Consider the following 16,020-nt stretch of genomic DNA (forward strand, 5'->3'; position numbering starts at 1 on the left):
AATTGGAGTTTGAATTTTGTTTTGCTTACTACCATGTTTCAAGACAGATCCTGTGTGTGTTTTAGTATGTTGCTTGAGTCGTATACAAAATATTAAAAATCACTTCATTTCCCAAATCCTCATCGAATGTTCCTCGCCAGCCAAGTGGTCCTCCAGAGCAAAGCCCAGCCTTCCTTCCAGCTGTCTGGCCAAGGAGCTTCAGTGTCTTCTAGTAAGCACCCCAGAGGCAGAAGACTGTCATCGGTGGTAGGGGACTGCGGCGAACAAGCTGACTGCGCAGTCACGTGGGGCTGACGGTGGGTCATGTGACCAGGCTCTGGATTTGGCCTGCGGAGAGGAGTGTTTTCTTACACCCAGAAAGGACCTGAAAGGCGGAAGACACCTGTGCTCCGCAGAGCAGAACGTGGGAGGAACGGCGGCATATTAAGGTAGGTAGGTGTCTTTCCATGCTGCATCAGCCTGAAAACTAATTTCTCAGGCGACCGGAACTACAGCATTTGTTGGTAAAGGAAACAATCCCTCAGCCAACCGCGAGCGTCTTAGCTGATCTGTCTTTTGTTCAGGAGCTCAAGAAGCAAAGAGTCTACCTGCCTGACTCATTCATGGAAAGGAGCAGCGGTTGCTATTGGAGGAAGTGGGTGCAAGGACGGCAGATGCCATCCCTAAGAGGTGGTGACTGAGACTAGATGCGGGTGCAGGTAATGCCTCGGATCCGCCTGCTCCCTCCTGCCTTTTGAACACCCTTATCCCCTCATCCCAAGGCTCCCAGCCCAGTGAGTGCCCTGTGTTTGTATGTGTGGGTGGGGGAGGTGGGCATATGGATGGAGTTGGCTTCAGGGAAGCCCAGAGCGGGGAAATGGTGAAGTGACAATTCGTGAACATCTGTGGTGCTGGATCAGGAAAGGCAGGGGTGGGGATGGGAACCATGGGCTACGCATCCGCACTCATTCTACTCTGTGTCTTCTTACTGGCAGTATTCAGGCAGTGGGGATGGCTGATATCAGCTCAAAACTGGCAGAGGGTGGAGGAGGGCAGGAGAAGGGAACACATACATCTGCCTTTTACTGCAAGGCTCCAGCTGACTGGGGATGCAAGAGAGGAATGAACCTCAATCCTGGCAGTTCTAGGAAAAGGAGGAGAAGACATAGACTCGAGGAGAGGAAACCTAGATGCTGTGGGCCCTTCACCTAGGATTTCTCATTAGGATACTCCAAGCTTCTCGACCCCCAACGGGATTCCTGGATCTCAGCCCCATGCAGCAGAATCTCATTCCCATTGAGGGACACAAAGTGGGTTGCTGCTCCATGTGACACTCTCTCTCCCTGCTGTCTTGGGCCTCAGAGGAGGGTCTTTCTGGGGAGCACCTACAGAAACTGCTTCATGGATAGTCTCCTAAGTTCCCCTCTGCATACCCTTTGCCCTCTTGTGTTGTGATCTCTGCTCATTCCTTAGGATGTGTTTCTTTGGTCCCATCACAGGTAGCAACCCCATGGTAAGTCCTTGTCCTCTTTCACATTGAGTATCCTCCTTTCCCCCTGCCCCATGCATCCACTGGGTACCAAGTGAAAGAAAGTGGTTCCTCTACCCACAGTACTTCTGGCACAGAATGTGTGGATTTTTCACACCAAGCAATTCTCCTATTCTTTGAGGACACCAGTTAGGTATCCTACAGTTTAATTCAATTCTGACACTACCCAGAGTAGCAGATTTCTCTGGTTAAGGGCTCATTCCCATAAGACTGCCCTCCCCCACTTCAGACAGCAATCACAAGTAATGGATCTCCACGTTACCCACACTTCTGTCTGACTTAGCTCCCAGTTGGGAGTTCCCACAACCCCCTCCTCAGGTTCAATAATTTGCTATGAGGGCCCACTGAACTCAGGGAAACTCTACTTCCTATTACTGGTTCATAAAGAATATAAATTAAAAGTCAGATGAAGAGGTACATTATGGCAAGGTCCAGAAGGGTCCCAAATGCTGAAGCTGCCATCCATGTGGATTTGGTGTACACCACCTTCCCAGAATACGAATGAGTTCACCAACCTGGAACCTCTCAGACATTTGGGGTTTTTATAGAGGTTTCATTACATAGGCGTGATTGATGAAATCATTGACCATTGGTGATTAGCTCAATCTTCAGCCCCTCTCTTCTCCTTGGAGGTCAAGGGGTGAGGCTGAGTTCCAACCCTCTAATCATGCCTTGATCTTTCTGGTGACCATCCATATCTTGAAGCTATCTAGTAGCCCTCACCCACCAGTCATCTCGGAGCATAAAAAAAGACACCTATCACTCCAGAGATTCCAAGGGTCTTATTGTCAAGAGCTTGAGACTAAAGCCACATGTAACAAAAGATGCTTCTGTTATCCCTATCAGGAAATAGCAAGGGTTCTAGGAGCTCTATGCCAGGAATATGGGACAAAGATTTATGGTTACCAAAGGCTGGAAAGGGTATTGGGGATGGGGTATAAAAAGGAGTTGGTTAATGGGTACAAAAACACAGTTAGAAGGAATATGATCTAGTATTCAGTAGCTCAATAGGGTGCCTATAGTTAACAATAATTATTATGTATTTCAGTGTAATTAGAAGAATAGATTTGGAGTGTTCTCAGTGCAACAAAATGATAAATATTTGAGGTGATGTGTATCTCAATTACATTACACATTGTATGTTTATATCAAAATATAATTTATACCCAATAAATATGTACAAATATTACATATCCATATAAATTAAAATTTTTTTAAAATTTAAAAAATAACTCATTTCAAATTTCAATCAAAATAAAAAAGATCAAATGCTTATTTCTTCGTATATCACAATACATACAAAGTCAGTGTAAGAAAGTGTTGCTAGGAAGAAATTACTTTTTCTAATCCCACTCCTATTCTTATGTTTATACCAAGTTTATAGAGTTGAAACTATGTTGTTCTACTACTTTAGGCCCTCCTGTTTAGACTTAAAATCTAGGATAGATACAAGGCATGTGGGGCAAAATCATAGGTAGGGATTAGTCCCCTACATCCTCGTCTCCTACCCTCTCCTATTATTTTCTTCTCTTTACTCTCCAGAATTCTGATAATATAAATACTGGGGCCAGCATTCAGCTTATGGTTTTCTACTCAAGCTGTCTTGTCTCTTGTCTCTGTGTTTTTTCGAGTATGTCAACAGAGAAGACTTCAAGTATGGTATAGTATAATAGAGAATATAGCTGATCTTTAGCCCTAGTTTCTGACACAGAGCTTCAAAAAACCTTGGGATTTCCTGTGTGACAGGAGTATCTTTGTTATGCTAACGAAGTGACTTATGGTGGGCCCCTAGATAGCTTCAGGATGGGGACTGGTCACCAGAAGGACCAACCATATGATTAAAAGGTTGGAACTTTGGGCCAGCTCAACCTTCAGGGAAGGTAGTGGGGCTAGGTATTAAGTTCAGTCACATAACCAATGGTTTAATCAATCCTGCCTGTGTAATAAAACCTCAGTGAAAACTTTGAACTTCAGGGCTAAGTGGAGCTTCTTGGTTAGTGAACATATTGTTCTCTAGGTAGGGTGATATTTCCTGACTCCACAAGGAGAGGGTATGGAAGCTTTGTGTTCAGGATCCTTTCAGACCTTGTCCTGTGTGTATCCTTAAATATAACTGTAATAATAATAATAGCACTTTTCGTGAGTTCTGTGAGTTGTTTCAGTTAATTATGAAACCTCATAATGTCATGGGAACTCCTGAATTTATAAGTGGTCAGTCAGAAGGATGGGTGGCTTCCTGAGAATTGGGGCTGGTATCTGATCTAAAGCGGGGGCAGCATTGTTGGGGATTGTGCCCTTAAACCTGTAGAGTCCAATGCTAACTCCAAGTAGGTGGTTTCAAATATTTGATGTCAGAACAACAGTGTAATTTTCCCTAGTTTTGGCAGCCACACCTAGATTAATATATGTAAAGCTTACCTTTGCTGTATATTCTGCATCAACAAGTTAAAATAAAGGAGGCAGACCCAACAGTGTATTATGGGTGAAAAAAGCAGTCTGTTTTTGTGACATGTACCTGTAATTTAGATAATTTTAAAAATTATCTATGTATCTATTTATCTATATCTATCTATGTGTCTGTCTGTCTAATCTACCTATACATCTATCCTGTCATCTTTTTTTTTCTTATCACAGCTCCCTTAGCCTAGAATTCCTGTTGTGGGTATTGCATTTATATTTGGAAAACTTCAAATTATGACCTGATTAAATACTTCTGTGCCCCAAATGTACTCCAAAGCAGATACTTAAACAGTTTATGCCTGTAGAATTTTTTAATCTCAGCCAAAGAGCAGGGTGACTGGGGGGTGGGTGGGGGTGTGTGTGTGTGTGTGTGTGTGTGTGTGTGTGTGTGTATCCAAGCAAGATGATGATTGCCTTTGTTCTGACTTGTAGAGGGTAGAATCCTTCCTCAATTCTTTTTCTGGGGTGTAATTGAAATAAAAAATTCATCATTCACTCAGGCCTCTTGTTCCTTCTCCCTTTTTTGATAAATATTATGGGCTACTTTATGTAATAGAGGCTACTTCAGATGTCACCTGGCCTAAAATGTTGTGTGGGGATAATATCAGAGTGAATTTTTCATCTGTCTAGTCTGGACTTTTAGCAGCCACTAATTATCAACTCTGCCCCCCAATTTCAAAAGAGCAACCTTCAATGGGATGTAATCTATAAACTACCACCAGATTTTCTATCAAGGCTTTCAAGACCTTGCACCCTTTAATACAAGTCTGCCTTTCTATCTCCATCTCTCATAACATTCTTCCAAGTCAAGGCCAGGACTAGAATGAAATAAAGAAAGAAGCTCTCACTCTCAAGTGCCTCACACTACTCCAGGCCTTGCCCCACTTTGCCTGCAGTCAAGCCACACTGGAAAATCTGTTGTTTTCCCAACTGTACTATGTGCTTTACTACTTGTATGCCTTTCCACATGCTGTCCCTTCAATCTTCAATGTTCTTACCCTTTTTCTCTCTACGGCAAACATCCTTTTGGGCTCAGTTCAAATGCCAGGGCCTTTTTGAAGTCTGATACCTCCTCACCCTTATTCCCTGCACCTTGGTAGGAAGTAATTCCTCCATCATTTGTACTTACGCAATATTTGCCACTTGTTTCTTTTCTTTTCCTTTTTTTTTTTTTTTTTTTGGTTTTTTTTTTTTTTTTTTTTGAGATGGAGTCTCACTTTGTCACCGAGGCTGGAGTGCAGTGGCACGATCTCGGCTCACTGCAACCTCCGTCTCCCAAGCTCAAGTGATCCTCCTGCCTCAGCCCCCCTGGTAGCTGGGATTACAGGCACACACCACCATGCCCAGCTAATTTTTGTATTTTTAGCGGACACAGGGTTTCGCCATGTTGGCCAGGCTGGTCTCAAACTCCTGACCTCAGGTGATCCACCCGCCTTGGCCACCCAAAGTGCTGGGATTACAGACATGAGCCACTGCGCCCAGCCCACTTGTTTCTTTATACCGTGCATCAGAGTCTTTTTTTTTTTTTTTTTAATGAATAACGTAGAACTAGTGTTGAGGAACAGGTAGCATAGAGAAAGAAGCTTGGACTCTGGAAGTGTGATTCAAACCCCAGTCTGTCTGACTGCAAAGCCTGAATGTTTACTACTTAATATTGTGTTAATATTAAGATTTGTTGGGTGATTTCTATGTGCCAGGGTACTCTACTAAGGGCTCTAAATGTATTCACTTATTTAATCCTCAAAACAAGCTTATGAGGTAGGTGCTGCTATTGTTTCCATTCTATATATGAAACTGAGGCACACATTGGTTAAGTAGTTTAGCCAACCTCATATAGTTTCCATTCTATATAAGGAAGCTGAGGCACACATTGGTTAAGTAGCTTAGCCAACCTGACTGAGTCGGTTAGCAGAGGAGGTGACATTCCCACCTTTGTGGTTTGAATCTGGAGCTGATGTGCATTCCTTCTATGCTATGTCTATATTCCTCCAGTGCCAATTATCACTAAAAGCTTCCATAATCATTGTAACTGTTTTTTACAATCAGATCTTCTGTTCCTCAAAGCTTGTAGCAAAGTATTTATCATAAAGAAATTAAACCTGAATATTGTTAGACCTCCTGTCCCTTATCCTTTTTTCCCTGTTTATCAGCCTATTCCACCCTTTCCTTCCCTCCCAACCCAATGTCCATCACACTACATTATTTTTACTACACTCCTACCTCATCCTCTGGTTCCTGGCTCCACTGTCCTGGAAAAATCCCAACTCTGGATAAATGTCAAGCATCTACGACTTTCTATACTTGTATTGTTTAGTGCACCTAGGAAAGTTAATCATATTGTTCTAACTGTCAACACTGTAAATGTGTCTTTCTCAGTATCAGTACAGTCCCCTGAATTGAAAGCAAGTAACCTTTGATATCTTTATAATCTGGATATTTCACAAGAGTGCACCTTCACACGATGATTCTCTGAATTGAAACTAGGTTTCTGTATTATCTCAAGTATTTAATGTACCTCTGGACCTCCTAGATAAGTCAGAGTTTGGCTTCTGCCTGAAGCTTTCCTTTTTAATCTGGAGCAGAAGCCAAACAGTTGTCAGACCTCTAGCAATCATTAAGACAAGTGTTGATAACTTCTGGCTTTTCTTTCCTGGGAAACATGAGTTCTGCCACTATAGATGTAGGTGCTCACTGATGGACACAAGTCAGGAATTCTTACTCATTGAAGAGCTGTTTTGTGCCTGAGCACATCTCGGATTGTTCCATTTTCATATAACAAGGAATTCAACTAAAACTAACTTAATAAGGAAATTAATTATCCAAAGACTGTAAGTACTGAAGTAGGGAAGCCTTGATGGTTGTTTATTCAGCAAAGGACTCAGCTTTTTTCCATCTCTTTCTTCTGCCATTCACAATATCAACTTCCGTCCTAAGGCTGATAGCTTGATGGCTATAACAATTTCAGGAGGTAAGCAACTTCCTGAGGAAGAAGAAAAGACAATCTTTTCTGATGAGTTTTTCTTATGAATGAGGACACTTTCCTCAGAAGTCCATCTGTAACCTTCCCCTAATGTCTCATTGAGTGGAATTTGATCAATGCCTCTTCCTAAACAAGAGAGTACCAAGCAGATAGATTATCCTAAAGAGACTCACTCCTGGAAATGGAATTAGCCTCTCTGTGACATGTGACTAAAAGGAGGAGAGAGTCAGTAACCTGCAGTGGCAACTATGCAAAAATGGCATCCTTTTAGTAAAGGGTTATGGTAAGCCACATAGAATATACAAAGCACTGAGGCTACAGCACAAAAAGCACAGTGACACTGACTTAGCAATTATGACCTTTAAAAACCATGTACTTCTCATCTATTCTTTCCTGCTTTCTCTAACCCACCTCATGATAGGAATAGATCAGAAATTTTAAAAGAACTAGAAAGACCTGATATATGCATGTGGTGCAGGATATCAAATAGTTTTCTCAGTATACACAGTAACACTGTAAAGTAGTTAATGCCAGCTCCCTTTTAAGGATGAAGAAACTGGGTCATAAAGACGTTAAGTACCTTTGCTAAAGTTACACAAATAGTGACAAAGTCTGTATTCAGACTTTGGACTGTCTCGCTCTGAAATCTGGGTACTCCCAACTCTTCTATACAAACTTCCTTTCGAATGTACTCCCAGGACTCAGAAACTGGTTACTCTAGTCTAAGCAAGCACTTAACAATCATTAGGCAGTTAATGTAAGCTATAGATTCTAATAGTATCATGCACTGCCTCTTGATGGTGGTGGTAGTGGTAGTGACATAGACAACTTTTCTCTCCTAGCATTAAGTTACAGTTCCTCAGACTTCATTACCAAGAATATATATATTTTTTAATTTTTAAAGTTTTTTTGTAGAAACAAGGTCTCACTGTATTGCCCAGGCCAGTCTTGAATTCCTGGGCTCAAGCGACCCTCCCACCTTGGCCTCCCAAAGTGCTGGAATCACAGGCATGAGCCATTGTGCATGGCCATTACCAGGAATTTTGATTCAGGAGCTCAAAATTCTAATTTACACTGCACTTTACAAATTTTGGGGCTGAGATGTCAGGTTCAGGGAGCCCCATAAATTTCCTGTACCTGGGAGTGAAAAGAGCTAATATTTATGGAGCAGCTGGGTTTTCCAGGGCAACCTAATTCCCAGGTGTGATGTTCAGCAGAAAAGAAGCAGACAAAAGCAATGTGCACTGCCGTTTTTTTTTGTTTTGTTTTGTTTTTTGTTTTTTTTTTTAATAGAGATGGGGTCTTGCTATGTTGTCTAGGCTGCTGTTGAGCTCCCGGACTTAAGCGATCCTCCCGCCTTGGACTTCCAAAGTACTGAGATTACAGGTGTGAGCCACCACACCCAGCCCATTTAAAATTTTTTATTTTTTATTTTGCACTGCTGTTTAGCTTCCCTGTTAAAACCCATAGCCAGACTTCCAGTTTCAGTTCCAACATAGAAGAACTTGTAAGTCATTGCTCCTGTACTTACAACCAGAAAAAAATCTGAACAAACAGAATCAACAACATTTCTTAGATTTTTCAAAGAACTGAGGCATAGGGCAATTGACTATCCCAAATTCTGAAGGCAAATCCAGAGAGTCACAACCTATTTCTTCTTTCATAGAACAGAAACTGCTAGAGATATAAATAGGTAAGAGCACGTAAATGTAATATTGATGAATTGCTGGAGACTGAGTGTGGAATAATATGAGAGTGAGAAACCCCTGAGGATCTACAGTCAGGGAGGTCCCCACACTTTTGTAGGCATTACTTCCAAGAACCCCACCATATTCTTGCAGTGAAGAACCCAAAATTATCTCCTCATGGCCCCTGCAGTGGGAAGGGAACTATACTTTTGTGAAATACACCCAGAGCCGCCTTCATTTTTTTTTTAAGCCTATTCTGCAGTGGAAAAGACTTTATCAGAGCCTTATCTCAGCTGAGGGAAAGGCATTTCTCCAATTTCAGCCCCCTTTAGGTTTCTAGTCTCATGTAAGGGAGAGAAAGGAGCTAAAATAAAACTCTTATGAAAATCAAAGCCCAGGGACACAGGCCCACAAAAGACTGAAACAAGGTCTCACTCTTTCAATTAATCATAATATTATAGAACACTTCCTCTCCTCTGCACTTCACCACCATGCTAACAAGGCTCTAGTATAATAATAGTGTATAACAGTGAATAACAGCTAAAAGAGCTGCAAAATGTAAACTCTCCTTGAGAATAATATTTAGGGAAATGCTAGAAATAAAAAAATACTGTAACAGAGCCCAGGCACAGAGGCTTACGCCTGTAATCCCAACACTTTGGGAGGCTGAGGTGGGTGGATCACCTAAGGTCAGGAGTTCAAGACCAGGCTGGCCAACATGGAGAAACCCTGTCTCTACTAAAAGTACAAAAATTAGCTGGGCATGGTGGCAGGTGCCTGTAATCCCAGCTACTCAGGAGGCTGAGGCAAGAGAATCGCTTGAACCCCAGAGGCAGAGGTTGCAGTGAGCCAAGATCGTGTCACTGCACTCCAGCAAATGAAGAATGCCTTTGATGGGATTATCAGTAGACTGGACACAGTTGAGGAAAGACTCAGTAAGCTTGAGTAGCAGTCCCCAACCTTTTTGGCACCAGGGGCAGGTTTCGTGGAAGACAATTTTTCCACAGACTAGGGGTGAGGGGCATGGTTTCCAGATGATTGAAGTGCATTACATGTATTATGTACTTTATTTCTATTATTATTACATTGTAATAGATAATGAAATAATTGTACAACTCACCATAATGTAGAATCACTGGGAGCCTGGAGCTTGTTTTTGTAAAGCTAGATGGTCCCATCTTGGGGTGATGGGAGGCAGTGACAGATCATCAGGCATTAGATTCTCATAAGGAGTGTGCAACCTAGATCCTTCGCATGTGCAGTTCACAATATGGTTTGTGCTCCTATGAGAATCTAATGCCGTAGCTGATCTTCCAGAAGGCGGAGCTCAGGTGGTAATGCAAGTGATGGGGAGTGGCTGTATATACAGATGAAGGTTTACTGGCTAGCCCACCACTCACCTCCTGCTGTGTGACCCAGTTCCTAACAGGCCATGGACTGGTCCTGGTCCGTGGCCTGGGGGCTGGGGACTCCTGAGCTTCAGGATAGGTCAATAGTGTAAACCAAAAAGTATGTAAGACATGTCTCAATTGATTTAGAAGTTTATTTTGCCAAAGTGAAGGACACTCCCAGAAGAAAAGAGCACGGAATCACAGAAACAGTCTGCGGTCTGTGCCTTTATCCAAAGATAATTTTGAGGGCTTCAATATTTAAATGGGAACAGCAGGCTAGAGGGGAAAGAGGGAGGGTACAGTAATCCACATGATGCAAGGGAAAAAGAGCAGAAATGGGAATAGTCAATTCTGTATTCCTCTGGCTCACAGTAAACTAGCACTTTACATAAGATAAGGGAAAATATGTAGTATCTACCTGTGGAGATGTTTAACCTTTTATCTGTAGCTATCTGCTTAGGAACAAAAACAAAGGTATTTTATTGCATGACTCAGCTTTCAGCTTAATATTTTCCTTTTGGCATAGTGAATCGGGGTCCTGGGTTTTTATTTTCTTTTCACAATAGAAACTTCCAAATTGAAATGAAAAAAAGAACTGAACATTGAAGCACTGTGGGATGATTTCAAAAAGTATAACATATGCATAGTTGGAATACTAGAAAGAAAATTTGGAGCAGAAGAAATATTTCAAATAATAACAGCTGAGAATTTTCTAAAATCAGTGACAGACATCAAACCACAGATCCAGGAATTTTAGAAAATACCAAGCAGGATAAATACCAAAAAAATCCACACCGGGGTGTTACCAGTGGAAGGTATCCAGGTTACTGACAGTGAATCCATACAGGTCTGCAGCAAACTCAATTCTTGCCTGCTCAGAAGAAAGAATTCGACTAAGGGGCAGAAAGCAGAAAAAGAGACTGAGGCAAATTTCAGAGCAGGAGTGGAAGTTTATTTAAAAAGGGCTTCAGGGGCCGGGCGCGGTGGCTCACGCCTGTAATCCCAGCACTTTGGGAGGCGGAGGCAGGCAGATCACAAGGTCAGGAGTTTGAGACCAGCCTGACCAACATGGTGAAACCCTGTCTCTACTAAAAATAAAAATAAATAAATAAATAAAAAACAGCTGGGCATGGTGGCACATGCCTGCAATCCTAGCTACTCAGGAGGCTGAGGCAGGAGAATCACTTGAACCCGGGAAGCGGAGGTTGCAGTAAGCCGAGATCACGCCACTGCACTCCAGCCTGGGCAACAGAGTGAGACTCCGACTCAAAAAAAAAAAAAAAAAGAAAAGAAAAAAAATAAAGGCTTCAGAACAGGAAAGAAAGGGAAGTACGCTTGGAAGAGACCCAAGCGGGCAACTTGAAGGAAAAGCGCACTGTTTAACTTTGATCCTAGGATTTTATAGGCTGGCCCCTTTCCCATGATTCTTCTGTTAGTGTGGGCTGCCCGCATGCGAGGTGCCCTCCTTACCCTTGGGAAGTGAGCATGCACAGTGTGTTTAGAAGGTTGTATGCATGCCCATCTGAGGCTTTCTTCCCTTTTCCAGTGGAGTGCTCCCAGAAGGTCATACTCTGTCATTCTCTCTCTTAATGCATATGCCTGGGAAATTGCTTCTCCCTGGTGTCTGCATTCAATTAACACTTTAGTACAATAGGTGTGGACTATCAGGAAATGGCCTCTCCCTCATGCCAGCTGCCAACTTATTACTTTTAAAGAGGCAATGGGATAATTGCAGAACCATCACCTGACATTCCTAGTAGGTGGGGGGAGAGCCCTCTCTTGCCCTGCTCATGCCTAACTACCTGTAACATTCCCCCCTCAAGAGCCCAAGACCCCAAGACCCCAAATCTTTGGGGAAGAATGGACAAAAGTCAGTCTTCTGTAACTGCTTTCCACTGACAAATGGACAGTGGTGGTTCAATGGGTCTTGGCATTTTGCTAGCTGTCAGGGCAGGAAGGTCATTCCATGGGTTGGTGAAAGCAGTATCTAGCCAGGTCCGAGGGAGTCGGGGCAAGATTTTGCCTCCTTCCTGTCCCACTGATGAGCAGTCTTGGGGTCCCCTGTAGAAGGGTGTCTCTTGAATATTGAGAGGATGATATCCTTCACTGAAGATCATCTGGAGCTTGATGACCCATCCTTTTTGTTTCTTCTGAGCTGCATCAAGAGATCACTGGTTGGTTTACAGGAATAAGCAGGGTTAGTCCAAAATGCAGACAAAAACTTAAAAACAACTGATGAGACTAGATTCTAATAGTAGGTATATAATAATTTTTGAAAAATATTTTTCTCTCTCCAGTCCTCATGTTTTTTTGTTTTTGTTTTTGTTTTTTTTAAATTATGATAGGATTGATTTGTTTGGAAAGTAAACTTTAGTCTTATTTATACTTAGCCTGATTATTTGCATAAAGCCCAGCAAGAATAATTATTTTTTCACATAGGCTTTTAAAATTTGCTTTGATGGAACTCTGTTCCATAAGTAATCTCAGACAAGACTTTTTAAAGCTGAGCTCACCCATGGGTTTGTACCTTCAAATACTTATGAGTTGAGTAAATTTCTCTTTTTTTGAGGTTCCAAAATAACTTGGGGCTCCTAGGCTTGTCAGAAAATGACATTCTTTACATACCACAGGTCAGGAACACTGTACAGGGACTGTGTAGACAAGGTATGAGGCCAGTTTTCCCAAACGACTTTTATTGGCTCTATAAGTCAAGCTTGATTCCTTAGATGAAGACATGTCATTCCAGTCAAAGACTTGGTAAAACAACCAGTTTCTCCCATTGCCCTGTTGCAAAAGAAAGCATTCTTATTGCACTTATGCAAATAACTATATTGCCATAAGTTAAGAATACTCACAAATTGGCTGGGTGCAGTGGCTCATGCCTGTAATCCCAGCACTTTGGGAGGCTGAGGCGGGAGCATCACCTGAGGTCAAGAGTTCGAGAGCAGCCTGACCAATATGGTGAAACCCCGTCTCTACTAAAAATACAAAAAAATTAGCTGGCCATGGTGGCAGGCGCCTGTAATCCCAGCTACTCGGGAGGCTGAGACAGAAGAATTGCTTGAACTTGGGAGGCAGAGGTTGCAGTGAGCCAAGATCACACCACTGCACTCCAGCCTGGGCAACAAAGAGCGAAACTCCATCTAAAAAAAAAAAAAACCTCACAAATTGTTTTCAAATTCTGGAAAAATCAGGTAGAGAGAAAGGAATAGGCTCCAAATTTTCTTCACAGGAGTATTCTTTACTCAATTGTTAAAAGCTGTAAATAACTCAAAAGTTTTCTTGAATCTGAAAAACAAAGGATCAGCAACATTTTAAGCAAAATGTTTAAAAAAAAAAAAAAAAAGGATGACTTTAGTCTTTTACTAGTTTTGTCCATTCAGTTAACCCCTGTTCTGCTTGATATTCATGGAACATTTCAGCTCTCCATGAAAGTCCTGAAAAATATTTTTTCCTTTATTTTAATGTCACTTTCACTCACGTCCGTGTGAAAAGACCACCAAACAGGCTTTGTGTGAGCAACAAGGCTGTTTATTTCACCTGGGTGCAAGCGGGCTGAGTCCCAAAAGAGAGTCAGTGAAGGGAGATGGAGTGGAGCCGTTTTATAGGATTTGGGTAGGTAAAGGAAAATTACAGTCAAAGGGGGTTATTCTCTGGCTGGCAGGGGCGGGGGTTACAAGGTGCTCAGTGGGGGAGCTTTTGAGCCAGGATGAGCCAGGAGAAGGAATTTCACAAGGTAATGTCATCAGTTCAGGCGGGGACTGGCCATTTTCACTTCTTTTGTGGTGGAATGTCATCAGTTAAGGCAGGAACAGGCCATTTTCACTTCTTTTGTGATTCTTCAGTTACTTCAGGCCATCTGGATGTATCCCTGCAGGTCACAGGGGATTTGATGGCTTAGCTTGGGCTCAGAGGCCTGACAGTCACAATCACCAAAGTTACCAGAAACTTGCATTCAGGAACACCTGTCCGTTCTATAGCTGATTATAAAACACCATTTAAAGAGGATCAAAACAAGACAACAAGCCGGGCGCGCTGGCTCACGCCTGAAATCCCAGCACTTTGGGAGGCAGAGGCAGGCGGATCACAAGGTCAGGAGTTTGAGACCAGCCTGGCCAATATGGTGAAAATCTGTCTCTACTAAAAATACAAAAATTAGCCGGGCATGGTGGCAGATGCCTGTAGTCCCAGGTACTCGGGAGACTGAGGCAGCAGAATCACTTGAACCCGGGAGGCAGAGGTTGCAGTGAGCCGAGATTGGGCTAATGCACTCCAGCCTGGGCAACAGAGTGAGACTCTGTCTCAAAAAAAAAAAAAAAAAAAAGACAACAATTATCTGTGGATGACGAAAAGTCCTAGGGCAGCCACAGTTACAAACACATTGACAAGGAAATTTCTTACCTCTGTGGCACACAAGAATTTTACATAACAGTTCTAATTATTAATGATACCCACTAAGTTATATCAGAGTCTCATAATTTTGGAATACATATTAATGACATATTTATGCAAATACAGCCCAAAGAAAGCCAAATACAATTTCATATTTGACAATGCTTCCTAATACCAAATAAGCCAACTATGTCATTTTGGACTTTAGAGGACCTAAAGTCCAAAATCTAAAATATTAATTAGGTCAGAAATAGACATAATTTATAATTTAATTTTGGAAAGCTTGTCAATTATCAAAGATTTTAAACACTTGATATTATAAAATAAAATCCCAGGTCACCATAAGTCATTCACTTAGCCAACCTGTAGTTCATTTGAAAGGCAAACAAAAGTCTTTCATTATTTTTAATATTACACAAAAATCTTGTTCAAGAGAGAAAGCTAAATTTCACCTTTGCATTAGTGTCAAACCGAATTCTTAATAAAATGTTATAGACAAATCTATCTAATTTTAATGTCTGACCATAAGGTAAGATTCTCATAAACCTTTTATAACACTTTACAACTTTTGTTAAAGAGCAGATCAGGGCTCCAAGAAAACTCTGTTATGCTTTTATTCCAATGTTCAACTTACGGAAAAACTGTATAATACCCCTTTAACTTTAGCCAATATATTTACACACAGAATCTCTTTTTTTATTATTTTTATTTTTATTTTTTGAGATGGTGTCTCACTCTATCGCCCAGGCTGGAGTGCAGTGGTGCGATCTCAGCTCACTGCAAGCTCCACCTCCTGAGTTCAAGCAATTCTCTGCCTCAGCCTCCCAAGTAGCTGGGACTACAGGCGCTCCCCACCATGCCTGGCTAATTTTTTTTTTTGTATTTTTTGTAGAGATGGGGTTTCACCATGTTAGCCAGGATGGTCTCGATCTCCTGACCTCGTCATCCACCCGCCTTGGCCTCCCAAGGTGCTGGAGTTACAGACGTGAGCCACCGCGCCCGGCTGAATCTCTTTTGCAATATATTTTTCACAAACTTTCCAAAACTTGTTCAAACCTTCAGATGTTTCCTATCTAACTTAAAATAATCCTTTAACCCTCTAAACTAGGCAAGAAATCCACATTCCCATTCCTTCTTGTAATCTTTTACCAAATGCACATTTTACTTTCTTTGCACACCTTGCATGTAAAACTGTTTCTTCAGTAGTTTCAAATACATGTTATACTGTTGATTCTTAGCAACTTTTGGTGAAAAACCTGGTTAGTAAGCTATTTTAATTATGTACTAGCCTAGGACACCATACAAAAGTGCAGATAAGGCCGGGCGCGGTGGCTCAAGCCTGTAATCCCAGCACTTTGGGAGGCCGAGACGGGTGGATCACGAGGTCAGGAGATCGAGACCATCCTGGCGAACACGGTGAAACCCCGTCTCTACTAAAAAATACAAAAAACTAGCCGGGCGAGATGGTGGGCGCCTGTAATCCCAGTTACTTGGGAGGCTGAGGCAGGAGAATGGCGTAAACCCCGGAGGCGGAGCTTGCAGTGAGCTGAGATCCGGCCACTGCACTCCAGCCCGGGCGAC

General features: G+C 42.1%; 1 protein-coding gene across 2 annotated transcripts in view; it reads left to right on the top strand.

Annotated features, from left to right (window-relative positions):
• The window catches only part of BHLHB9 (basic helix-loop-helix family member b9), an 89,070-nt gene that overhangs the window by 54,324 nt on the left and 18,726 nt on the right, over positions 1–16,020 (top strand). Inside the window, exons 5-6 of one of the 2 annotated variants that reach the window (XM_025371658.1) lie at positions 141–432; positions 564–698. The exons of the other annotated variant lie outside the window; for it this stretch is intronic. The gene's annotated coding sequence lies outside the window, so the exon portion shown is untranslated. The remainder of the gene's footprint in view (positions 1–140; positions 433–563; positions 699–16,020) is intronic. 2 annotated transcript variants of the gene reach the window in all.

The sequence above is a fragment of the Theropithecus gelada genome, chromosome X, assembly GCF_003255815.1.
Source record: "Theropithecus gelada isolate Dixy chromosome X, Tgel_1.0, whole genome shotgun sequence".
NCBI lineage: Eukaryota > Metazoa > Chordata > Mammalia > Primates > Cercopithecidae > Theropithecus > Theropithecus gelada.